General features: G+C 37.5%; 1 pseudogene; it reads left to right on the top strand.

The window, feature by feature from the left end:
* The first annotated feature begins 14,148 nt into the window (after positions 1-14,148).
* On the top strand, positions 14,149-14,218 carry LOC112209326 (U7 small nuclear RNA; annotated as a pseudogene).
* The last annotated feature ends 12,362 nt before the right edge of the window (positions 14,219-26,580 follow it).

The raw sequence follows: 26,580 nt of genomic DNA, 5'->3' as shown, positions 1-26,580 counted from the left end.
AACAATCCATGGAATCATGGAAAATATATCTTGTAGTTCACAAATAGTACCGTCTTACAGGACATATTGTCTAAGCACTGCAGTGTTGATTTCTAGGACAATAGGCATCAAATGTTCATAATATAGTCCTGCATCATAGCTTCCTTTTTAAAAAAAAAATCTGTCAAGCTGAGAATAACTAATTTTTTAGAGCCTGGATTTGCCATCATAGAAATTATTCTCCTAAATTTGCTATTTGAGGTATTTTTCTAAATAAAAGTAATACTTCCTTTTTGAAGTATGTATTTATATCTGCATATAGATATATAGGCATCTATATAAATATGTAGATAATGACAGCAACATTAAATAGTATAGATATTTATAAATTAAGAAAATTAAGGCTGGGCATGGTGGCTCACATCTGTAATCCCAGCACTTTGGGAGGCCAAGAGGGGCGGATCACGAGGTCAGGAGTTCGAGACCAGCCTGACCAACATGGTGACACCCCGTCTCCACTAAAAATACAAAAAATTAGCCAGGCGTGGTGGTGTGTGCCTGTAGTCCCAGCTACTCAGGAGGCTGAGGCAGGAGAACCGCTTGAACCCGGGAGGTGGAGGTTACAGTGAGCTGAGATCGCGCAACTGCACTCCAGCCTGGGTGACAGAGAGAGACTCAGTCTTGAAAAAAATTAAAATCCCTCATTTTCCTCCTTTTCCTGCTGCATGTTATTTTCCATTCCACAGAGATATCCAGTGTCAACAGTTTGGTATACTTTTATTTTTACATAAATAGGATCCTACCATATTTTCCATTCTGCAACCTATTATATTTTTCTTTAAGATATATTTTAAATGTACCATAGAAGGAGGCTTGGTAAAAGATACGTAGGATTATTGTATTATTTTTTAACATCTAGTGAGTACACAAATATTTTAAAATAAAAGGTGTTTTAAAAGCAATAAACTTTTCACTTAAAAAAATCATTGTTTATTGTACAGTGAAATACTGAACGTTACACTACTTCACTCTGTTGAATGGGTTACTGACATTCCATTGTTAAGTTATATGATAATTATTTTAGCAAGTCTCCTTTTGATGGACACTTAGATTGTTTTTCAGCTTTTCAATATTGCTATCATGATGCAATGGACAACCTTGCACTTTGCCTCCAGTTGTGATGCAATTTGACAGGCCAATCTCCTAACCTGTTGCAATAATTTTTATGTTTGAGGCACATATATAGACTTTACAATCTCAAGTAGTTGTGCAAGAAAGTTTTAGTACTAGAATATTTGCATTTGTGTAAGAAACATTTAGTCAGAGTAGACACAAGCAAATGCCTGAAAGGTTTGTGTCTACTCCTCCAAAGTTGCTCAGCTTTTCAGACAAGCCCTCTCCAGTGGGATGCGTGTGTTCACCAGATCCTTCCCATGTGCTCAGAAAAGAGTCTGTAGGAGGCCTGTATGACTGAGTGACCTTCAGCCTTGACACAGTCAAACAAACAAAACCATCCGCAAATTCAAGAAAGAGCAGAGAAGGAGCTTCCCCAAGTTGGTTGAAAACATAAGGAAAGAAGTCTGAATTTGGCACCTCTCCCTGTGTGACAACCAATGACAGGCTTCATCAGAATTCAATGTTTCATCCCTGGGATGAGGCCAGACTTGTTTTGAATGTTAATATTTGTCATCATAGCACTTATCCATTTTGATATTTATTAATGTAACAAATTTAGGAGCCCTTACTTTGTACAGGGCATTATGATATAAGTATTGGGATATAAAGATAAACAAGGCACTCTCTGCACCCCACAAAAAACTCCAAGACTGTCTAGATTAGCAGTCTTGGGTTCTTTTACAGCCATGGACCCCTTTAAGAATCTGATGAAAACTGAGGAACTAGAAAAATATGCATCTGCATATATACCCAAAACTTTACAAATGATCTCAGCTAGAATCCTAACCTTGGAAGCCAACTATTAATCAGTGGACTCCTTGGTCTATTGGAAGTGCAAGATGGGAAACTGGAAAATGTAGAGATCATCCAGATGAAACAGCAGCTGTAAGAATGCAGCCATACCCTACAGCACTTCTCATTTTGTAAGATACTTTCTCATATCAACATCCTCCTGCGGTAAACCTACTCCATTTTTGTCAGATGAGGCAATATTCTCAGAGAGATGGTATGACTAGCCAAAGGCCACTCAGCTAGAAGTTGGCAGGACTCTGACCAGAATTCAAGTCTATGACATGTGCTCTGCTTTGCCAAATGGAGTAGGTGACTAATATGAAATGCCATGAACAAGATTTAAAAAAATCTTAGTGTCCATGATACGGAGATAAAAATTCTGACCAGTCATAGCTTTGCATATGGGCATATTTAAGTTTTAGAAGTCCCTCACCTCCCATACGTATGTGTTTACACACTTAGCTCCCCCAGTTAAATTATGTGTTCCTTGAAGACAGGGACTATAGCTAGTTTATTCCCATTTCCTCTGTGCCTAGCAAAATGCCTGGCACATAGTCAGCCCTCATTGTTTATTGAGTGAATGAAAGGTCATTATACAAAGGAAGAGATTAGAGAGATTCGTTTACGCTAAATGTGTTTCTCAGTTCATATTCCACCTTCGAAAACTATCTTTAGGACATGAGAAGTGTCCTCAGTTCATTGACATATTACTCATTGTTTCACCTGCATTTTTTGTTCTCCCTCTCCCCGGCTTTTATTAACTATTTGTAATATTTCATAAATAAAACCAACCTGGGTTGAGTCTAGTTTAAACACTTAATACTAAGCTGTCTTTCTCTTCACATAATAAAAATAGTTTCCATGTTATATGCCAAAATAGAAGAAACCTTAAACGATAATTTATTGAAATTAGTTGCAACGTTTAGGGTTTTTCAGGTTTTTTGGGTTTTTTGGTTTGTTGAAAGCTTATTGAAAAAAAAAGTAGGAGAAAAAAACAAACTGTATCTTACCACCCAACCCAAGCCAAATGACAACTTTAGAAAGTAATGTGATTGCTAAAGCAATAAATGAATGGTTTAACGCCTCTTGGGTCTTGGAAACTGTACCCACCCTTGCCAGGAAGGAGTGAGGGAATAAGTCTGTATTTCATTTGATGGCACTAAACTCCTTGAGGGCAGGATCTATTTCTGATCGATCTTTGTATTTAAGAAAAGTGTCTGGACATAGTGGGTGCTCAGTAAATTGTTATTAAATTAAATTGGATTTTTACAAAATTTACACATATCTGTAACATATGTTTATATGTGTATACATAGTATATAAATATCCTTTGTAGGCAGACATCTTTAAAGGACAAGCTGTGCCCATAGTCTTACAATACACGAAATGTTAAAAGCCCATCATGCTCATTTGTGCGTGACCACAGCTAGAGTCAGTTGTGTTACAGAATTCCATCTAGTAAGTGCCTATTGTGATTAAAGTCTCCCCGTATAGTACGAATTTTGTATAATACTGTCTCAAACAGTTTCCTAAATAAATAGGTAACACAGTCCACTGCTGTATATAGCTTATATATACTTTTAACCTCAAACCAGTACTAGAAACAGCATGCCCAGCCTCAGCCAGTAAGTTCTCTATACCACACAGCCTTCTCAGCCAAGAAGTGCCCCACTGAGTCCCACTGAGCTGCATGTGCTTCTACATTGTGGGTTGTTACCTCACATGAATGGCTTCCTCCTGCCACTCATTTAAGCCTCTGTGGACAATTCTGACCCACAATGGCTGACAAAGACGGCAGATGGTAGAGCTGGACTTACCACAAAGAAGCAACAGGATGATACTAAAATACCAGTTTTAGTTAAAACACAATGCTAAAATACCATATTTATGAAGGCTCAGTGTGTTTTCAAGGAAATGGTTGAGAAATTGAGGACTAAGGTCAGCAGGTAATTGGGGATTTAGGAAATTTATGCAATAATATCAAGACGATAGAAAACATCACTAGAACCTAGGAGGATGACCTACAGTTGGCCATGAACAGGCAACTATGGCTCAAGCTAAATCAGGAATCAGAGGAATTAAAGGAAGTGAGAGAGCAATTGTTAAAGCACAGACCCAAAAACGTATTTGAACAACTCTTTATTGAGCCAGTTCAGTTAAAACTTAGGAGCACCTAATCATTTCAGGGACAACCAAGTCACCCAGGAGAAGGTCCCCTTCTACTTTCTTATCTAAATTACCTGAACACTTGGGGCCATTGTAACACTTAACACATAATAATTACACCTTCTCTAAAATCACCTCCCCTCATCTGGGAAGTGAATCCTGAGGGCTCTGAGGAAGGGGACCAGGCCAACTCCACATCTTCCCTCCTTGTGTTCTCTGGACCCACTGGGCTGGACTAAAATGTGGTCACTGTCCACCAGCACCTAATTTAGCACACTGGCACTTAATAAATATTTAGCACCATCAACGGTACTTGCAGGAAACATCTTGGAAATGAATTGTCTCGTTTTTAAGCAGCTGCTTGGGAATTGTGCATTTTGCAAAAAAACTGAATTGACTTGTTAATAAAAATAAATGATTCCATGTGTTACAGGATATTCTTTTAGCATTAGTTTCAAAGCCACATGCCCCAGAAAACAGCTCCCTTAATAAAAGGGAATAACTCATTTTTGTATTAAAATGATAATGATGCATTCAACAAACATTTGAGTACTTACTATATGTTCAGTACTACTGTAAGCAATAGGAATGCAGCAGTGAACAAGGCAGGCAAGCTTTAATGGTGTGATTAAATACATAAATAAACAGATATATAGTATGTTACGTGCTATGAAGAAAAAGAGAAGAGAGAGTGATGAGGGATGTAATTTTACAAAGGGTAAAAGATATCTCAGAAAAGGTGACACTCAAGTAAGAGACCAAAATGGAATGGCAGTGTAAGGCGTATGAATATTTGGAGACAGTTCCAGATAGAGAGGAGAGAAGCACAAAGTGCCAGAGGCGTCAGCAGGCATGTGTGGCCATAGTCAAGGAACAGCAAGGAAGCCAGTATATTTAAATCAGTGAGAAGGAAAGGAAGAGAAGATGAGGTTGGAGAGGTAGCAGAAGTCAGATTTTGCCAGACTTTTCAGGCCATGAGTAGGACTTTGGATATCATGCTAAGTGTGATGGAAAGTTACTGGAGGCTTTTGAGTAAGGCATGATCCGATGAAACTTTGGGTTAAACAATCCCAAACAACATTAAAACCATCTGAGTAAAGACTTCTGTTTTGAGTCACAAGTAGACTAGATATTTAGAGAACCCCTTTCTGATATAGCATGCCTAAAAGTGTTGCACGTACATGCAACTGTGTGCACACACACAAATATGCACACACACAAATACACACACACACATACATATGTGTGTTGAGCTGGTACAAATGTAGGGAATTCTCTGGAGGCCAAAAATATAATTCCAGAGAGGTTAGTAAGCACTAGAGTAGCATTTGCAATAGCATAATTTGCCAATTTCTGGTGACTTTGAATCTAAATTTTAAAAGCCCTTTCTTCTGAAAGATAGGAGGTAAATCCTGAAATCTAAGCAGACAGAGTAAGACACCAGATCAGAGACTATTCATGAAGTCATAGAACTCAGAGATCACACCTCACTGTTCAAAAAAAAAAAAAAAAACCATCCTACAGAGGGAGCTTATGGAAATAAATGCCTGCTTGGATTAAGGGTTTAGCTGGTGTATTAAAAAAGGAGAGAGAGTGTCTTTCTGAGAATTCCTAAGGTATATGGTACTGCAAACACAGTTTGTGGGTGATAATTTATAAAATCTTTGTGGCAAGAAAAAGGAGGAGGAAGAGGAGGGGTAAGGGAGGGTAAGGAAATTTAAAATATTATGGGGTCAGGAGTTCCCCCAATCTGCTTCTGCCAACACAAATACTCTTGGAAAAAAAATTCATTTCAAACACAAGCCTCAAAAACATCTCACAGATGTCTTTGCAAAAAAAAATGAATTCACCATCAAAAATAAACACTTGAAGTAAACCACCATGAGCAAGAGATGGTCAAAACTACAAACTATAGAATCAGACCAATAAGTCTACTTACATTCAAAATATCAGTTACAAAACATAAAAAGCCTTGAAGAAATATTGAAAGAAAGAGGGCACTAAAATTATAACAAAGAAATTAGAAACTATCAAACTTTATTAGGCAGATATAAAAAAAACAAACACTTTCTAGAAATGAGAACATAAAAATCAAAATTAGGAATTCAAGAAGAGATTAAAAAGCAGATTATACACAACTAAAGAAACAATCAGTGAAGTGGAAGAGAGAACAAAAGAAAATATCCAGAAAGAAGCATAAAGAAAAAAATTATATTAAAAGAAAGGATAAGAGACAAAGGAAACTAATGGAATCTAATATACATTTTATTAGAGTTACAGAAGGAGCTCATAGAGAGAATGAAAGGGCAAAAATATTTGAAAAGTAAAAGGGCTTAGAATTTTCTAAAATTGATAAAACAATTCAAATTTAGAAATTCCAAATGGAGAAATAGGGAAGAGGAGAAAGAACAAATGGAAAATAAAATACATCCTTAGACATAACATATAGTATTACTGCATAACTGAAAGCAAAGGAAAAATGCCTAATTCATGAAATTTAAAAAGTCAGGATAGAACTAAAATCCCTGACAACAATAACTGCTAAAGCAGCAGCTAAAGGAAAGTGTGATGCTTACATTAGAAAAATAAGAAACGCTGTAAGTTATATACCTAACTACTTTGGTTGCTAGGTAAATAAAGGAAAGTATAGTAGAAGAAAAGAAGTAGTAAAGATAAGATTATTTTTCCAGGCCGGGTGCGGTGGCTCATGCCTGTAATCCCAGCACTTTGGGAGGCTGAGGCGGGTGGATCACCAGGTCAGGAGTTTGAGACCAGCCTTACCAACATGGTGAAACCCCGTCACTACTAAAAATACAAAAATTAGCGCAGTGTGGTGGCATGCACCTGCAGTCCCAGCTACTCAGGAGGCTGAGGCAGGAGAATCACTTGAACCCAGGAGGCCAAGGTTGCAGTGAGCAGAGATCGCGCCACTGCACTCCAGCCTGAGCAACAGAGTGAGACTCCATCTCAAAAAAAAAAGTATTTTTCCAAAAAATATTACAAATGGCCAATAGGTACATGAAAAGTACTCAACATCACTAATCATCAGGGAAATGCAAATCAAAACTGAAATGAGGTATCACCTCATACCTGATAGGTTGACTATTATCAAAAAGACAAGAACTAACAAATGTTGGCAAGGAGGTGGAGAAAACAGTACCTTTGAACATTGTTGGGAGGATGTAAATTGGTACAGCCACTGTGAAAAATAGTACAGAAGTTTCTCAGAAAAGTAAAACTACAACTACTGTATGATCTAGCAATCCCACTTCTGAGCATATATCTGAAGGAAACAAAATCAGTATCTCAGAACCATCTACACTCCCATGTTCACTGCAACACTATTCACAATAGCCAAGATATAGAAACAACCTAAGTGTCCTTAATGGATGAATGGATAAAGAAAATGTGGCATATATACATACAATGAAATATTATTCAGTCATAAAAAAGGAAGAAAGCCCTGCCATTTGCAACATGGATGAATCTGAAGGCCATTATGCTAAGTCAAATACACCAAGCAGAGAAAGACAAATAATGTATAATATCACTCACATGTGGAATTTTTTTTAAGTTAAACTCATAGAAACAGAGTAGAATGGTGGTTACCAGGACTTTCTGGGGTAGGGAAAATGAGGAGATATTGGTGAAAGGGTACAAACTTTCAATTATAGGATAAATAAGCTCTGAGGAGAAATTTATAGCATGGGTACTATAGTTCATATTATTATATTGTATAATTGAAATTTGCTAAGACAGTAGATCTTAAGAGTTCTCATAACACCAAAAAGGTAACTATGTGAAGTGGTGAATGTGTTAGTTAACTTGATTGTGGTAATCATTTCACAATATATTTGTATATCAAATCATCAAATTATATACATAAAATATATGCAATTTTATTTGTCAATTTTATAGACAAAAAATACAAAGTAAAATTGGAAATATTTAATGTATACAATGTGAGGATTTGATATATCTCAAATATTTATGCCTCAATAAGGCTGAAAAAAGTATGACTACAAATCAATTAAATAAACATTCATTAGAAATGATTAACAAAACCAAAAATTTGTTATTTGAACGGACTAATAAAATTTATAATAGGATAATAATTGGCAAAATTGATCAAGGTAAAAATAAAAAAAGCACAAATAAATAATTCTAGAAATACAAAAGAAAATATAATTAGCATATGTATGGTGCAGACATTAAAAAGATAAGAGGGGCTGAGCAAGGTGGCTCACACCTATAATCCCAGCACTTTAGGAGGCCAAGATGGGTGGATCACCGGTGGTCAGGAATTCAAGACCAGCCTGCCCAACATGATGAAAACCCATCTCTACTAATAATACAAAAATTAGCTAGGCATGGGAGTGGGCACCTGTAATCCCAGCTACTCAGGAGGCTGAGGCAGGAGAATCACTTGAACGCCAGAGGTGCAGGTTGCAGTGAGCCAAAATCGCGCCACTGCACTCCAGCCTGGGCAACAATAGCGAGACTCCATCTCCAAAAAAAAGAAAAAGATAAGAGGGTCTGATAAAGGATTTGTATCCAGAATATATTGTGGGACTTCGAAAAGTTCATGGAAAAGGCATATTATTAAAAAAGTATGCATGGATTTCAAAATTTTTCTGCACCAGAATAAACTCATACTAACTTGTTGTAACATGTCTGAACAGGACCTAGTTTTAGACACTAAGAAGGATAAGACATTAATTTGAAAAGAACCCCTATCAAAGAAACATGAATTCAGCTAAAATTGAAGCAAGAACAAACAGCTGCAGACAAGAGCAGAGCTTTCAATACAAATGTATACAAGTGGGATCAAGATCCTGAAGCATTTACTTAGCACAATCCTGTAAACAAAGCACAATCAAAGCAATGGCTACCAAGAGGTGAAAGTGGTCCAGTCAAAGCAAAAGTGAGCTTGTCAATGGCAAAGGTCATGGCAACAGTTTTTTGTGGATGATCAAGGCATTTTGCTGTTGATTTTCTGGAGGAACAAAGATAACATCTACTTGTTATGAGAGTGTCTTGAGAAAGCTAGCCAAAGTTTTAGCAGAAAAGTGTCCAGGAAAACTTTACCAGAGAGCCCTCCTCCACCACAACAATGCTCCTGCTCATTCCTCTTCTCATACACGGGCAATTTTGTGAGAGTTTGGGCGAGAAATCATTATGTATCCACCTTATAGTCCTTTGGCTCCTTCTGACTTTTTTTTGTTTCCTAATTTTAAAAAATCTGTAAACAGCCCCCATTTTTATTCAGTTAGTAATGTAAAAAGACTGCATTTATGGGGCCAGGCACATTGGCTCATGCCTGTATTGCCAGCATTTTGAGAGGCTAAGGTGAGAAAATTATTTGAGCCCAGGAGTTCAAGACCAGCCTGGGAAACATAGTGAGACCCTGTCTCTTAAAAAGGAAAAAAAAAAGACTGCATTGATGTGGTTAAATTCCCAGGACCCTCAGTTCTTTAAGATGAACTAAATGGCTGGTATTATTGCTTACAAAAGTGTCTTGACCTTGATAGAGCTTAAATTAAGAAATGAATTTTATTTTTTATTTTTATCTTTTAATTCCATTTTCCATGAACTTTTTGAAGACCTTTCATGTAAAGAACTCACAATTCAAAACGAGAAAGCAATCCAGTAAAAATGTAAATGGGCATATGCATAAATAATGGGCAAATGATTTGAACATAACCTTCACAAAAGAAGATACACAAAGAAGTACAGGAGACAGTATTCAATATCATTGGTCATTAAAACCACAATGAGATATGCCTATGCATATATTAAAATGGCTAAAATTCTTTAACATTGTTAAAATCTGATGATAGCAAGTGTTGACAAAGTGATATGGAACAACTGGAACTCTCATATATCACTGATAGGAACACAAAATGGTACATCCACTTTGGAGCAAAATTTAGTAGTTTCTCAAAAAGTTAAAGACATGCTTTCTGTACAATACACAAATTTCACTCCTTGGTATCTACTCAAGAGAAATGAAAGCATATGTTCACACAAATATTTGTACACAATGTTCATAGCAGTCATTGTATATAATGGCCAAAAAGTGGAAACAATCTAAATGTCTTTCAAGTGAAAAATGAATAAACAAAATGTGATATATCCATACAATGGAATACTACTCCACAATAAAGAAAAACAAACTACTGATATTTGCAACATGGATGAAAACATTCTAATGGAAATAATTAGGTATAAAAGATGAAATATCATTATTTCAATTATATTAAGTTATGGAAAAGGTAAAATTGTAGGAACAGAAACAGACATTTAGTTGTCTAGAAGCAGAAATTGAGTACAACAGGGCATGAGAACTTTGTTGAGGTGAGAAAGGTATTCTAAAGCATATTGTAGTGTTGTTTTCATAACCAAATACATTCACCAAAGTTCATTGAACTTTACACTTAAAGTGGGTACATTTTATTGCACTTAAATTATACAGTAAAGCTTTAAGATATGAAAAATAAAACAAGATAAGAGAATGTTATAAACAGCATTATGTCAACAAACTTGAAAATGTAGATAAAATTGTTATGAAAATTGCCACAACCAATCTTAGAAAAATAGAAAATTTTAATTTATCCTATCACTACTAATGAAAGTAAATCAGCGGTTTAAAATCTTCCTTATAGATTACATCGGATCCAGTTTTACAGGTGAGTTCCACCAAGTAGTCAAGGAAGAGATCATTTCAACCTTAAACTTATTCAAAAAAAATAGAAAAAAAAAGTTGGGGATAACACTCTCCAGTTCATTTTACAGCCTTATAAAACTTGATAGAGAAAATTAACAAGATAAATAGCACTTTGAGAGGCTGAGGAGGGCAGATCACCTGTGTTCAGGAGTTCAAGACCAGCCTGGCCAACATGATGAAACTCTGTCTCTATAAAAAATACAAAAATTACCTGGGGGTGGTGGTGCATGCCTGTAGTCCCAGCTACTCAGGAGGCTGAGGCAGAAGAATCACTTGAATCCAGGAAACAGAGGTTGCAGTGAGTCGAGATCGTGCCACTGTACTCCAGCCTGGGTAACAGAGCAAGACTCAATCTCAAAAAAAAAAAAAAAAAGAAAAAGAAAAATAGAAGAAAAAATTATTTTCTGGTCTCATTCATGAAAATAGAAGCAAAAACCCTAAATAATATATTATCAAACTAAATTAAGCAATGTACAGAAATATGGCTCATAATTTGGGTTTTGGGCTTTTTCCCAAAATGCAAGTTTAATTCAAATTTACAAAATCTGTTAATGTAGTTGATATGGTTTGGCTCTGTGTCCCACCCAAATCTCACCTTGAATTGTAATTTCCATAATCCCCATGTGTCAAGGGAGGTAATTGAATCATGGGGGCAGTTTCCCCCATGCTATTGTCTTGAAAATGAGTGAGTTTCACCAGATCTGATGGTTTTATAAGTGTCTGGCATTTCCCTGGCTTGCATTCATTCTTTCTCCTGTTGCCCTGTGAAGAGGTGCCTTCTGCCATGATTGTAAGTTCCCTGAGGCCTCCCCAGCCATGTGGAACTGTGAATCAATTAAACCTTCTTTCTTTATAAATTACCCAGTCTTGGGTATTTCTTCATAACAGCATGAGAACTGACTAATATATAGTTCACCACATCATCCAGTGAATAGTAGAAAAAATACATATGACCATTGCAACATATTTGAAAAAGGAGTCCATAAAATTCAACAACCATTCCTGACAAAATTTCTTAGCTACTAGGAGTAGGAAATAAGCCTCTTACCTGGATAAATGGTATCTATAGAAAACCTGGAACCGTCATCATATTTGGTGGAGAAATATTGCAAGCATGCCTACTAAAATCAAGATTAAGACCATGAAGCCCTCTATCACTATTTCCATTGAATAATACATTGAAAATCTTAGCCAGAATAACAAGAAGAGGGAAAAATTAAATATATAAGCATTTAAAAAGAGAACATAAAACTCTAGCATTAGCAATTGCTAAATTATCTACATAGCACAAAAACATTTTCAGACAAATTATTAAAATTCAGATAATTTAGTAATTTTTGGATATATTAATATACAAAAGTCCATTGCAAATCTAGTTATTCATCCATAAGCGTGAGAAAATTTTTATTTAAAAAAAAAGATACCACTATGGTAGCAACTAAAGATATAAGGTAATGAGAAAAACATCCTACAAAAGATGTGTAAACCTTTAGGTAGAAAAGTTGAAAAGCTATTTAAAGGATACTTATTAAGAGCTAGCAGTGTGCCAGGCATTGTGTTAGGTAGTAGAAATACAAAGGCTGGTAAGACAGCATGTTCCTTCTTTCCAAGGCTACCAGGCTGGCAAGAGACACTGGCGCCCAAGCAGATGATTGCCATACAGTGGGACAAATGCAGTGGAGGTGTGTTTGGATACAGTAACAGGGATGAGTCACATTTGGGAGAGTCAGTAAAAGGGCATACAAAGTTGGAAATATTTGTATTGACTCTTGAGGATGAGTAGGAATTTTCCAGGAGAGCAAAAATGGAGAGGGAGTAAGCAAGGCTCACCAAGCAGAGGGAGCAGAATGGGGATAAGAAAAGGTGTAAAACACTCCAAGAACCCTATTCTCACAGCCATACCCACTCAACAAGGATGTGCTAAAAATGCCATCAGTTGCCCCACCTCTGAACTCTTGGACTGTCCCATCCTGTGGCCTCCCATCATCTCTATTAACCTATTTCCTGTTCTTGAAGGTCTAATTCAAATTGCTTTCCCTATTCCTCTATCCCTAAACACTGTGATCTATCTCCCCACTCTTTCCTGAGGACACTTTTCACCTCTCATTTTAATGGAATGCCAGCTGCATTCTTCAGTTTACCAGACAGCATTTCAAATATTTCTACTACTTTAGCAAAACAGCAAGCTAATAATTGAGTGGGCCCTCAGCAAATGTGTTTTAAATGGGTTATCATTTAAACAGTTCATTTTAAGGGCTTCTATAGAGCTGTTCCTTGGAGCAGATTGTGATCTGAAGGAAATCTGCATTGTTGTTGGTTTTGTTTTATTACATGACATCACAGTGAATGGCCTTTGTCTAACCCACAGGGAGACCAAAAGACAATACCTGTAAAACTTGGCCTCTGGATAAACTCCATCCTGTGTACTTCAAAACAGCATGGATAATCTCCCCTCTCCCACCTCACTCCACTCTCTAAACAAAATTCCCAGTGTAGAAATAAAAGCAAGTTATTCTGCTGGTTAAAATGCTAGTTTGCATATCTGCATGTGTGCAACAAAACAAGCTCATCCGGACATGCACAAAAATTAGTTTTGATATTTACTGTGGCTGTACTCTCTCTATATCATTAAAAATTAATAATTTTGTACAATTCAGAATAAATAATGATGTTTTCCTCCAGGTTCAGAGAAAGTATGAAGTAGGAGGAAGAGCACTGAACTTGGAATTCCCAAAAAGATACTACTGTGGAATTGGCGAAATCTCCTAAATCTTTTCCTCATCTTCAAGGAGGTGATAATGTCACTTACCCAATATAGCTCATTTGGCTAACAGGACAATCAAATATGCCAGTGGCTATTTGAGTTTAAGAAGTGTAAAGCTCTGTTCCCATGCCATGTGCTATCATTATTACTGAGACTAACCAGCAGAAACTGACACAACATTTCCCTTCTCGTGAGCTTGAATCCTTTGACACTGTTATCTAAAGAATTAGCTCTGTGAGGCATGCCCAGAAAGTTCATTGAGAAAATCACTGGTTTAGACAGCTAAGACTAATCCACTAGTGAAATTTATCATCTTCCTTCAGCATCTTTCAACAACATCCAAAAGTCTATCTTTTAAAAGATAACCACTGCCTTAAATAAATATAATTGTATTTGTATTGGTTACATTATCTAGTGGCACTGTTTTCAGTGTAACAAATCATCAAAATGCATCCTCCACATATTTCCAGGGTCCAATTAAGTTGAAAGATTATCCAGTAGCTCTTGTTTTCCTCACTACTTAATAGTTATCAAGAATTCTCCTCAGCGTTACTGCTCTTTTTGAATTTGTCTAGCAGGTCTTCGGGGTTTTACAAAAAGAAGAAGAAACCCACCCCCAACACACACACACACACACACACACACAAACACACACACACACACACACAAAGGAACCCCTCTTCGATCAACACGTGTCTGACATAGGTGGAGTCTTTCTTTTAGTGCCTGTTAAATGTTTAGCTTTTGGAGATAGAATCATCCCCCATTATTCTATTATATTCCTCCATCATTCATTTAGACAGTGAAATACTATGCTACCTTTTAAAATGAGATTGAGGATAATGTTTACTAAGGTGGAGATTCATTATATGGTTAAATGTTAAATTTTTTTTTTTTATTATACTTTAAGTTTTAGGGTACATGTGCACATTGTGCAGGTTAGTTACATATGTATACATGTGCCATGCTGGTGCGCTGCACCCACTAACTCGTCATCTAGCATTAGGTATATCTCCCAATGCTATCCCTCCCTCCTCCCCCCACCCCACCACAGTCCCCAGAGTGTGATAAATGTTAAATTTTTAAAGCAGCATGTTATGAAGCAGTAGTGTGGTGCGATCTCATTCTCGTAACAGGAAATGTGAGCTTGTGGTGTCACGTTGCTAAAAGTCTGGATGCAAGCAAACCTGGGCAATGATTAAGTGCATAGATATTAGTGTCAGACTGACAGGGATTCAAATCCATTCTCTTCCTGGCTAGATGACCTTGGACAGATTGTTTAATCTTTCTCAGTCTCACTTTCTTCTTTAAAGAAAATAATAATGGAATTGGCTTCCTGAGGTTGCTAGGAGGATTAAATGGATAAAGTATATTAAGCATTTAGCATAGTTCCTGCCCCACAGTAAGTGATCTGTAAACCATGGCCATTGTTGTTATGACCTATGAGATGATACAAAATGTCGATAGTTATTACCTCTGGGTATGGGCTTAAGAATAATTTTTTTCTGTGCTTCTTTGGGCTCCATTTCCACCTGCGTCAACCACTCTAATGTGTTAACATGTGCTTTTTTGTATACGTATATTGCAAAATAATTATTGTTTTATACAATATTTTGTAATTATGTGAGACTATCATACATCTCATTGATCTTACTTTTCTCATTAAGCACTATGTTTTGAAGATCCACAATTCACAATATGTTGCTGTGTGTACCTCTAATTCATTCTTTCTAAATGTTGCTTAGTACTCCAGAATGTGTGTCCTCAACATTTTATCTATCTGCTCTCTCAGTTACTGGACTCATAGGTTACTTCCAAGTCTCTAATGCTACAAGTAACATGTAATTAATATCCTCATGCACATCCCCTGAAGGATCCGTACAATATTTTCTTTGAAATACATACCCAGAGGTATAATTGCTGGGTTATAGAATATGCATTTTCTTAATTGGCTAAGTAGTGACAGATGCTTTCCAAAAAGGCTGCAGTAATGACACAGTGACTCCATCAGCAATGGTAAAATTCCTGTATGTGGGAACATCTCCACCAACACTTGGCCTTATCCATCTTTCTAACTTCTGCCAGTCTAAAAAGTAAAACATGAGACAACTTGTTGTTATTTTAATTTACATTTCTCAGATAACTCAGAATTTGGGCATCATTTCTTTCATATGTTTAGTAGTAATTTGAGCTTCCTCTCCTGTAAATTGCCTGTTGGTATCCTTTGCCTATCTTTCTGCTGAAGTTGCTGCCTTTCTCTTGTTGATTTGCAGCAGTTACTTGTGTTATTCATTTGGCCCTTGTGGGTTTTAGACATTTCTAATACTTTTCCCATGTTGACATCTGTGTAATAAATTTGCTCATGGTGTCTTCTTCAAACAGAAAGCCATAATGTTGATGCTCAAAGTCATCAACACTTTTCCTTATGAGTATGCCTTTTAAACTTTTGTTAAAAAGGTTTTCCCTGCCCTAAGCTCAGTCACTAAGATATTCTCCTACATCATACTCCATTAACTGTATAGTTGTACCTTTTCCTTTTAGATTTTTAATTCAAGTGGGGGCCACATTCGTGTGTTATGTGAGGTAAGGATCTAGTTTACTCTGTGTATAGTGAGTCAATTTTCCCAATGTAAGCTGCTAGATACTTATGATATTCTCTTTATCATACTTAAGTTTCCACCTATATATATATGTGTGTTTGTGTCTGAGCTCTGTGTCCTATTTTATTGGTCTGTTTATCTAGGGTATTTGGTTTTTTGTGTGTTTTGTTTTGTTTGCACCAGTGTAGCACTGTTTTTGTTACTGTGACTTTGTCATATGTTTTCATATCTAGTAGGACAAGCCCATTCTCTACTTATAAGTTTTGAGCTTGACTTAGCTGTTTATAAACTTTTATTCCACCACATAAATTTTAGAGTAAGTTTTATCATGTTGCTCAAAAATATATAAGTAGAATTTTTGATGGGATTGTATCAAATTTACAGATTAAATGTTATTTTTTTCAGTATAATATTGCCTCATCCAAAAGCTCAGTAATTTTCTTCACTTATTCAGATCATCTTTTCTGTAGATAGCTTTTATATTATTTTATTAATAAAATTAGCTCCTATATAGTTAATAGACTTCTTAGTTGTGGGAATGATATGTTATTATCTATTATGTTTTCTGATTTGCTATTGCTAGCACTAAAAAAAAAAAGGATTGATGTATCCAACAATTTTATTCAGTTCTCTTATTGGTTCTAACACTTTGTTTTTGAAATCTGTTGGATTTTTCTGGATAAATGATCATATCATATGCAAATGAGGAAAGTTTTCTCTCTTACCTTCTGCATTAGTCAGCTCTCACTAAGTTATGCTGTGATAACAAATAGCTCCCAAAACTCAGTGACTTATAACCACAAACATCTGTTTCTTACTTATGTAACATGTTGAATATATATTGGCTGCAGCTCCCTCTGTATATTTTCTTATTCTGGGATCTGAACAGAAGAAGCAGCCCTGGTCAGGAACACAGTATTCTCATAGCAAAGGAAAAATGCAAAGAAACCAGCAGATCTACACAATGACTTTTAAAGCTTCTGCTCACAACTAGCATACTGTCAAATTCATTCATATTCATTGGCCAAAACAAATCCCATGGTTAAATAAAATGACGTAGGGTAAAAAGTGTTCTCTTCTCAGAGGAAGGCTCTAGAAATCACAAGGCAATGGGCAAGCAAGTGCAAAACTCTTGCAGGAAAGGTGGTAGGGGATAATTGGAAATAACAATATAATTTACTACTCTTTCTAACTCTCATTCTTATTTCTTTGTCTTTCCCTTAGCTTTAACCAAAACCCCTAATGGTAATAGTAAGCATCCTTGTCTTAACTTTAGCATAGAGAAAATGAGTCTAAAATTTCTCCATTAAGTATAAGAGTTACTATAAATTGTTAGTAGAAATCATTTTTACCAAGTTAAGGAAATTCCCTACTTTTCCTAATTCCCTAAGAGTTTTTATCATAAATTTGTGTAGAACCATATCAAATTTATATTTTGGGGGTTGACTGATACAATCATATAGTTTTATTCTCCATTAGTCTGTTAATACATTAACATACATAAATGAATTTTCTCTATTGAACCATCCTTGCATGTCTAAAATAAACCCTAATAGGTCAAGAGTTCGAGACCAGCCTGGCTAACATGGTGATACCCTGTGTCTACTAAAAATACAAAAATTACCCAGGCATGGTGGTGCATGCCTGTAATCCCAACCACTCAGGAGGCTCAGGCAGGAGAATCATTTGAACCCAGGAGGTGGAGGTTGCAGTGAGCTGAGATCACATGCCACTGTACTCTAGCCTTGGAAACAGAGTGAGAATCTGTCTCAAAAAAAAAAAAATACAAAATGAGCCCTATTTGATCTTAAGGTATTTCTTTAAATCTACAATTAGTTTAGCTAATATATTATGTATAATTTTTTAATGTATATCATTATACATTAAAAAGTGAGCTATTATTTTCTTCATTGTATTATCCTCATCTAATTTTGGAATGAGGGCATGCTTATTACACATAAAATGATGTGTATAGATTTTGCCCTTTTTCTGTTTTGCAAAAACAACCTGTATAACATAGGAATTAATATTCCTTGAAAATTTAGTAGAACTTTCTAATAAAACCACCTGGGTCTAGAGTTCTTTGAGTAAGGAGGATCTTTGTTTATCATTTCAAATTATTTAATATTCATTGATATATTCAAATTATATATTTCTGCCAAGCGTGGTGGCTCACGCCTGTAATCCCAGCACTTTGGGAGGCCGAGGCAGGTGGCTCACCGGAGGTCAGGAGTTCGTGACCAGCCTGGCCAACATGGCAAGACTCCATCTCTACTAAAATACAAAAATTAGCCAGGCATCGTGGCTCATGCCTATTGTCCCAGCTACTCAGGAGGCTGAGGCATGAGAATCACTTGAACCCAGGAGGCGGAGGCTGCACTGAGCCAAGATCACACCACTGCACTCCAGCCTGGGTGACAGAGTGAGACTCCATCTCAAAAACAATATATATATATATATATATATTTCTTATTTATACCAGTTTATTATACCTTATTTATACCAGTTTTGGCCTTTAATCTTTTTTCTAGGAATTTATCCACTTTAAGTAGATCTTCAAACTTACTTTCCTGTAGCTGCTTAAAGCCTTTGAAGTCTAGCCTTTCAAGGAAGTAATCATATCATGTGCATGGCCCTGAAGCTCCCTGTACACTTTCAATGCTTTACAAATAATAATAATAATTAACAGGCACTATCCGATGAATAGAAATCTACCAAAAATATTAGAAATTATCTCCAAGAGTAGTAAGGGTAATTTTTATGTTCTAATATGTTGTACATTGTTTTTTGTATAGTCTGAAGGTTTTACACAGACAAAATGTTGCTTTTCTATCATCAGGAGTAACTTAAACTATTTCTCTTTTGTACTGAAATTAATCTATAAAACTTACCTAAGTTCAGAATTACTGTCACATTCCCATGCTCCATTGAAATATGGTATTTGATAAATCCACAGGCAGACCTCTTTCTTGGGTACTGAATTCATCTATAAACAAGTAGAACCCTTCAAGGGAGAAATCGTAACCTGTACATGGCCCTGAAGCTCCCTGTGTACTTCTAATATTTTGTAAAGAATAATAATTAACAGATACTGTCTAACCATTTTGGATTTATACCAATTTATTTTATATAAAAGGACATTTTAACATAGCCACCTATGGGTACGATTTTAAAATTTTGCAATTGAACTCTTGGAACATCAGTTGTTTGTTCTGCCTGTCTTTTTCCTGCCTTTACCCTCCACTCAAGTATGGGTTTTATTAAGCAGTGTATATTTCACCTAAGGCCTCGAAAATGTACTTTTGGAGAAAAAGGCTCTTCTTGCTAGTCTGTGGTGAGTAGGACCTTATTTCTGTTTGGTTTTTAGTGTGTGTTATGTGTGGGCCCTGAGGATTCAATGAAGCTGTTTTCTTTGAAAAGCTGTCAGACAACACAAATTAAATCCAGTAATGGTATAGACACAGCCAAACAAGTTCAACTAGTTCACATACACTTGAAAGCAAATGAAAGAGAGTATGTATAGGGAGAGATTTTTACCGTCTGCCTCTTCTACTAAATGTCTTCAGTTCTTCAGGGAAATGTCTAATAAATAGATCAGGTTGTTGTGAGATTCAAATTAGTTAACGCATTAGTTAGACGCACTTAACACAGTCCCTGGCATACAATAGATAATAAATGGAAGCCATTATTATTTGTACACATATGGAGGTGGTTTTACATATACTGCTCTGGACTTTGTTTTCCTAGTAGCACAGACATTCCTCTGAGTGTAAGGACTGAGCTCTAACTCCCTCTGTAACAGGTAATTCTACAATAGCACAGATACATCCCCATTTAGTCAACCATTCCCCTATTCATGAGCATTCTGGTTGATTCCAGGTTTTGGCTTTACAAATGCTATAGCAACCTCTTTGTCCCCCTCAGAACTTCAAGGCAGCCAGTTCTGCCCTTCCCCATTTGCTCAGAAACTGCCACTCTCCCAAGACACTTCCTCAGATAGGGGTGCCCCTGCAGGCCACCTCCACATTCCTGCCCTCTTCCTCAGTCCTTCCCCAAGCAGGCTGGCCAAGCTGGAGCAGACTTTCTAAGCCCCTGGGAGGACTGGCTAGGAGCTGAGATGTGGAAGCCAAAGCCCATGATAACAGTCATCCTGAAGGCATGCTGCAGTCATGACTCCTGGTGTAGGAATGAAGTCAAGACTGGTGGAACCAAGCCAGGAAGCCATTTTGACTGTGGTGAGAAGACAAGAAACTCCCAGGCAGCTTGTGGATGTACCACGGCTGTTGTAATCCACCATTTCGAGATCAGTTCTGGCAGGGGCACCAGGGAGTCACAGATCTGGCCTGTTTTAGGAATTCACCTCTATAATGATACCTTGTATTGGCAGAGTGACGTCTATGTCTCAGAAGATTTTCTTAGCTCTGTTATATCATTATGGGTTATTCTGTTAAGTGACACCATGGCACCCAGCAACTGAGCTATGATTTGGCTGTGCTGGTTAAGTTAACTGAAATACTAGATCCAGCCACCTTTTAGCTGGGTGTTTTATGTTGTAAAGGCAGACTAAAATGCTCCCCTAAAGTTCACATGAGCTTGTCCAGTCCCTATTGGATATTAGAACCAGCTGTTATTGAACCTGTATGTGACTGATGCTGTTCAAATGTTATCTGACAATCTTCCCTGAAGCCCAGGAATTGGTATCCCTATTTCATTCATTTGTTTTTTATTTATTTCTATTTTTTAGAGATGGGGTCTCACTCTGTCACCCAGGCTGGGCACAGTAGCATAATCATGGCTCACTACAACCTCAAATTCCTAGACTCAAGCAATTCTCCTGCCTTGGCCTTACAGGTAGCAGGGTCTATGCTGAGCTAATTTTTTAATTTTTTGTAGAAACAGGGTCTCATTATGTTGCCCAGGCTTCTCTCAAACTCGTGGCCTCAGGCAGTCCTCCCACCCTGACCTCCCAAAGTGCTAGGATTATGGGCATGAGCCACCACGCCTGGCCCGTTATCGCATTTTGTAGATAAAGCCATCGATGCTCAAGAAAGTAAAGCCTGAGGTCATTTACCTGATGAGGAGTGAAGCTGGGATTCAAACCCAAGTTTGTGAACGCAAAACCTATGTCTTTTCCCCTCTCACCACCATTCCACAACTAAACCACCAAAGCCCAACTTTTTTGAAGAACTCTTTCTGAAACTTTTAAGGAAAAAGCCACTTTCCCATAGTTAACTAGGATGCGTCTGTATATGGATCCTATTTCACAGTTCTTTCAAACTAGAAGCCAAATTATTTCTTATGCACCTATCCCAGCTGTTGGGTGTAAACATGATCATGTTGATGACGTGATGATGATGATGATGGTGATGATAACAGCTTTAATTTACTGAGCACTCACTCCATGCCCAGCCCTTTGCTTAGCGCTTAACATTCTCGCACTTACTCTTGATTCTTACGAGAATCCCAGTGCCCAAAAAAACGTGCACAACTAGGACACAGCACACCTGAGACTTGGCCTCGGGCTCCTGACTTCAAAGCCTGTGCTCCCAACCATGTCACAGCACTGCTGCAGCAGTGGAATCTTGAACGCGTAGTTTCATCTAGCATAGGCTACCGTAAGAGAAAGGAGACATTGGAAATACTCCACACGCCTTTCCTGCACTGACAGACATTCTTAGATTTAAGCATTTTATCCAGCAGGGCTCAGATGTATTTAGACACTTTAAGTTAATCATTACCTGTCACCATTTATGTGTACTGTTCCTCATCAGCAAGCACATGTAGACATAGCTGCCCTCTGCTTTACATCACATTTTTTATTAGGCAGCCATAATATTAATAGAGGAGCTCTCCTGCCAGAAAAAGAACATTTTTGTGGTGTTGAAGATAATATAGGTGCTCAACCTAAATTAACTGGATAATTGCTTCAGTGTTTTCAGTAATTTATCATCATGGGCTCCCAAGCAGCTCAGACAGACGTCAGTTGTGACTAAGATGACACTGTCCCCCAATAAATCAAGAAACAGGATAACAGAATTCTGCAAAACACCCACAAACTCCCCAAACCTGAATTTTTTATCTTCATCCATCTTCACCATGAATTGCCTCCAGTCATCTCTGGCTGGAGCAGAGATGTCGCCTGGTTATCCGACTCCTCACCTCACTATCAAAGGTCATGATTGCAGGGATGTGTGTGGCTGTGTGCCAGTCCCTGTGAGAGCCAACTTGGTGGTGGCAGCACATACCAATGGCATGGTACTTCAGCTTGAATTGACAGTAGGCTTTATATAAGTGGAATTGTAGGCTCTTACCAGCAAAGCTACTCATAATCTCTACTCTTTTCTTGCTACAGTAAGTGTGAGAACCCAGTACAGAGTCCAGTAAGCATCACTTTTAGTTAGTGTGTATTAGGCAGGGTCCTCCAGAGAAACAGAAGCAATAAAATATAAATATATATAAGATTTATTATAAGGAAATGGCTTATTGAATTATGGAGGCTGACAAGTCCCACAATCTGCCATCTCAAACCGGAGACTCAGAAACACCTGTGATGACCTTCCAGTCCAAGTCCAAAGGCCTGAGAACCAGGAACACTGATCATACAAGGATAATGTGAGCCCCTGTCTGAGGGCAGAATACCAGTGTCCCAGCACAAAAAGTCAGGCAAAGAGAGTGAATTCTCCATTCTTCCACCTTTTTTGTTCTATTCAGGTCCTCAGCACATTGGGTGAGGCCCACCTATATTGGAAAGGACAATCTGCTTTACTCATTCTACTGATCCAAATGCTAATCTCACAGACACACCCAGAAATAATGTTTAACCAAATATCTGGGCATCCCATGGTCCAGTCAAGTTGACACATAAAGTTAACCATCATAGCAATTTGAGAACTTCACCTTCACTAAGATGAGGTAGCACTTTCTCATTCTGCCTTTTACCATCCAATATTCTATAGATGCTATCTACTACAGGGGTACGTAAGGAGGGAAGAGAGAAAAAGTCAAACACATGTAGAAACCCATTGCATATGCTACCCTAATTTTGGAGAATCCCTGTGTGGACAGACATTTTAAAGGCTCTGGAGAGTCCTGCAGTACAGACACATATTAACTTTGTTTTACCCAGTGTTTCCCTATTTGAGCACCCAACTGTTTTCGAGGAGGAGATTACCATTATGGCTATAAAGCCACATTCTCCCATGGCCATGTCCCCTCGATTCTGGGGCATAAAATTAAAAATATAGAACGCTAAGACCAGTAGAATCTTAAGGGATTTCATTGACCTCATGGCATCCTCCCTCCCCTGCCCTTGAGAGTCCCGGAATTAACCTGACCCAGAAAAGTTTTCTCAAAGAATTTACAGAGCCCCAAACTGACAACAACTGCCTGAGATCTCTTCCTCCAATTCCAACCTACTCCTGTCACACAACATGATTTCCTATATCATGAAATGGGAGAGAACAGAGAGGAGCTTATCAAGAGAGACGATAGATGTCGTCTGTTAGGTCCTGTTAGGTCTCATCTCATCTTTTAATATTGCAAATAGGCCATTGGCAGGCTCCTTTGAACATTTACTAGGTCGCAAAGATTCTGAGTTTCTATGTAGATGGCAGAAAGAATACATTCTTTACCTCTCCCACCTATCCTCTTATTTACAAAGGCCTGAAACAAAGTCCTAAAATCTAAAGACATATATTTAACAAAATATTATAACACCACTAAAAGGAAAGCCGCTATAGAGCCATTTAGAGCCATTTCATCCTTGACAGGCTCCCCGGCAGAAAGTGAAGATGGAAGCAAAGTCTGAGTTTTCTGATCCCTCTGAGTCCAGTGCCAATTCTGTTTCACTCTCTGACCTCTGTATGATTAATGACATTAGAAATCAACAAATGCCCAGTGCTATCTGACAGAGCACAAGTGTTCCACAGAACCCAGTTTGATTATTTTACCCTATCCAGACATTCTTTAAAGGCAGAAGTCTAATAATTCTTTAGATATTTTAACTTTAGTTTTAGTTCCACAAGTAATTCGTATGACTCAATTCTACTTTTAAAAGTTAGAATATTGTGGATATAGCTAAGGTCCTCTTTCACCAATATCCTCATCCTAATCCCTTCCCCATATTCCCAGAGGTAGTGAGGTCCCCCCACACACATACACACACTTTTACATGCACACAATATGCATATTCATAATTCACATAAAACATATAATATGGGTTTGGATTTTTTGCATTAATGGTGTCATACTGTTCTGCAACTTGCTATTTTCAGTGCAAAATATGTTTTGAGACATCTATCATATTGATATATGTTTAGTCATCCATTTTAAGTACTGTATGGCATTTCCTCTTATCATTTCACCATAATTATTTAGCTATTCCCATTCTGTAAGAACTAAAGGTCATTTCCACTTTGGGCCTCTTAAAAGCCACGCAGCACTGAATGTCCTTATCATGGTCCCCTGTGCAAAGGCAAAAGATTACAAGGATAGATACCTAGAGATGTTACTGCTGGGCCACAGGGTGAAATTTTATTTTCAATAGATGCTGCCAAGATGTGAGTAAAGAACTCTCATCTGTAAAGGAGCCAAGGGAAGAAATCTCCACAATGGCTCAAGGAAGTAAAAAAGAGGATGAAGAAGGTGGTTACACTAGCTGCTTTGGAGAAGCCTGTGAGAATTAGTTCAACCAGTGTGGAACACAGTGTGGTGATTCCTCAAGGATCTAGAGCCAGAAATACCATTTGACCCAGCAATCCCATTACTGGGTATATACCCAAAGGAATATAAATCATTCTACTATAAAGATACATATACCTGAATGTTTATTGCAGCACTATTCACAATAGCAAAGACATGGAATCAACCCAAATGCCCATCAGTGATAGACTGGATAAAGAAAATGTGGCACATATACACCATGAAATACTATGCAGCCATAAAAAAGGAATGCAATCATGTCCTTTGCAGGGACGTGGATGTAGCCATCATCCTCAGTAAACAGAGGAACAGAAAAACAAATACTGCATATTCTCATTCATAAGTGGGAGCTTAACAATGAGAACATATGGACACAGGGATGGGAACCACACACTGGAGCCTGTCTTGGGGGCAGGGGGATGGAGAGCATCAGGATTAATAGCTAATGTACTCAGGGCTTAATACCTAGGTGATGGGTTGATAGGTGTGGCAAACCACTATCATGTGGCACATGTTGACCTATGAAACAAACCTGCATGTTTTGCACATGTATCCCAGAACTTAAAATAAAATTAAAAAAAAAAAAGACTAAAGCCATGGATCCTTTTTTTTCAATCCAAAAGCTGCCTTCTACCTTTGTGTGCTGTCTTTTTCCCTTCCAGACTGACCTTGGTATTCTGTTTAACTTGGAATTTTGCTCTTAACTGCCATAGAATGTGTATGTGCATGCATATGCATGTGGAAGACAGAGGTTTATCATTGAATTTTTTTAAATAGGAAAACTAAACAACAACTAAAAACTTTCTTTTTTTTTTTTTTTTTTTTTTGAGACGGAGTCTGGCTCTGTCTCCCAGGCTGGAGTGCAGTGGCGCGATCTCGGCTCACTGCAAGCTCCGCCTCCCAGGTTCACGCCATTCTCCTGCCTCAGCCTCCCGAGCAGCTGGGACTACAGGCACCCGCCACCACACCCGGCTAATTTTTTGTATTTTTAGTAGAAATGGGGTTTCACCGGGTTAGCCTGGATGGTCTCGATCTCCTGACCTCGTGATCCACCCGCCTCGGCCTCCCAAAGTACTGGGATTACAGGTGTGAGCCACCGCGCCTGGTCCTAAAAACTTTCTTAGTGAGAAAGAGATAGGTAAATGACCACCAGTTCACATACTGTTAAATATATAAAATGTACATAATCCAATTCTGGAAGGATATACAGTTTATGAAATGTTAATGGTAGCCTTTGAAGTATAGAATTCTAGGCTGAAAGGAGTAGAAAGAATTTTAGTTTCTATCATATACCTTCTATCATGTTTGATCTTTTCCTTTAAGATCTTGTTCATTTATTTTAATCTTAAAATTAAAGAATAATACTAAATGTCTTCTGAGCATGTCTCTACAAAGTCCTTAGATAATGAAGTTATTGGTGGGAATGTCAAGCACTGATATGCTGTCATATCTTAGGTTCTTTGGTGCCCCTCAAATTATACTGTTTGCCATCCTTGCTGGCTGGGTGTGCCAAAGCATAGGCTATAAATAATACTCTCAGTTTAAAGTCAAAAAGTCATAAAGCATTGTTTTACCTCTTTGACTCCTCATATCAAATCTAAAAAATTTCCACCTTTGAGAAAATTCTATTCCAAGCTATAATTGCAAAAGTACTCTACCCTAATTTCAGTAGCAGA

The sequence above is a fragment of the Pan troglodytes genome, chromosome 4 (genome assembly GCF_028858775.2).
Source record: "Pan troglodytes isolate AG18354 chromosome 4, NHGRI_mPanTro3-v2.0_pri, whole genome shotgun sequence".
NCBI lineage: Eukaryota > Metazoa > Chordata > Mammalia > Primates > Hominidae > Pan > Pan troglodytes.
Note: the sequence above shows the minus strand (reverse complement) of the source record. Positions and strands in the feature narration are given on the sequence as shown.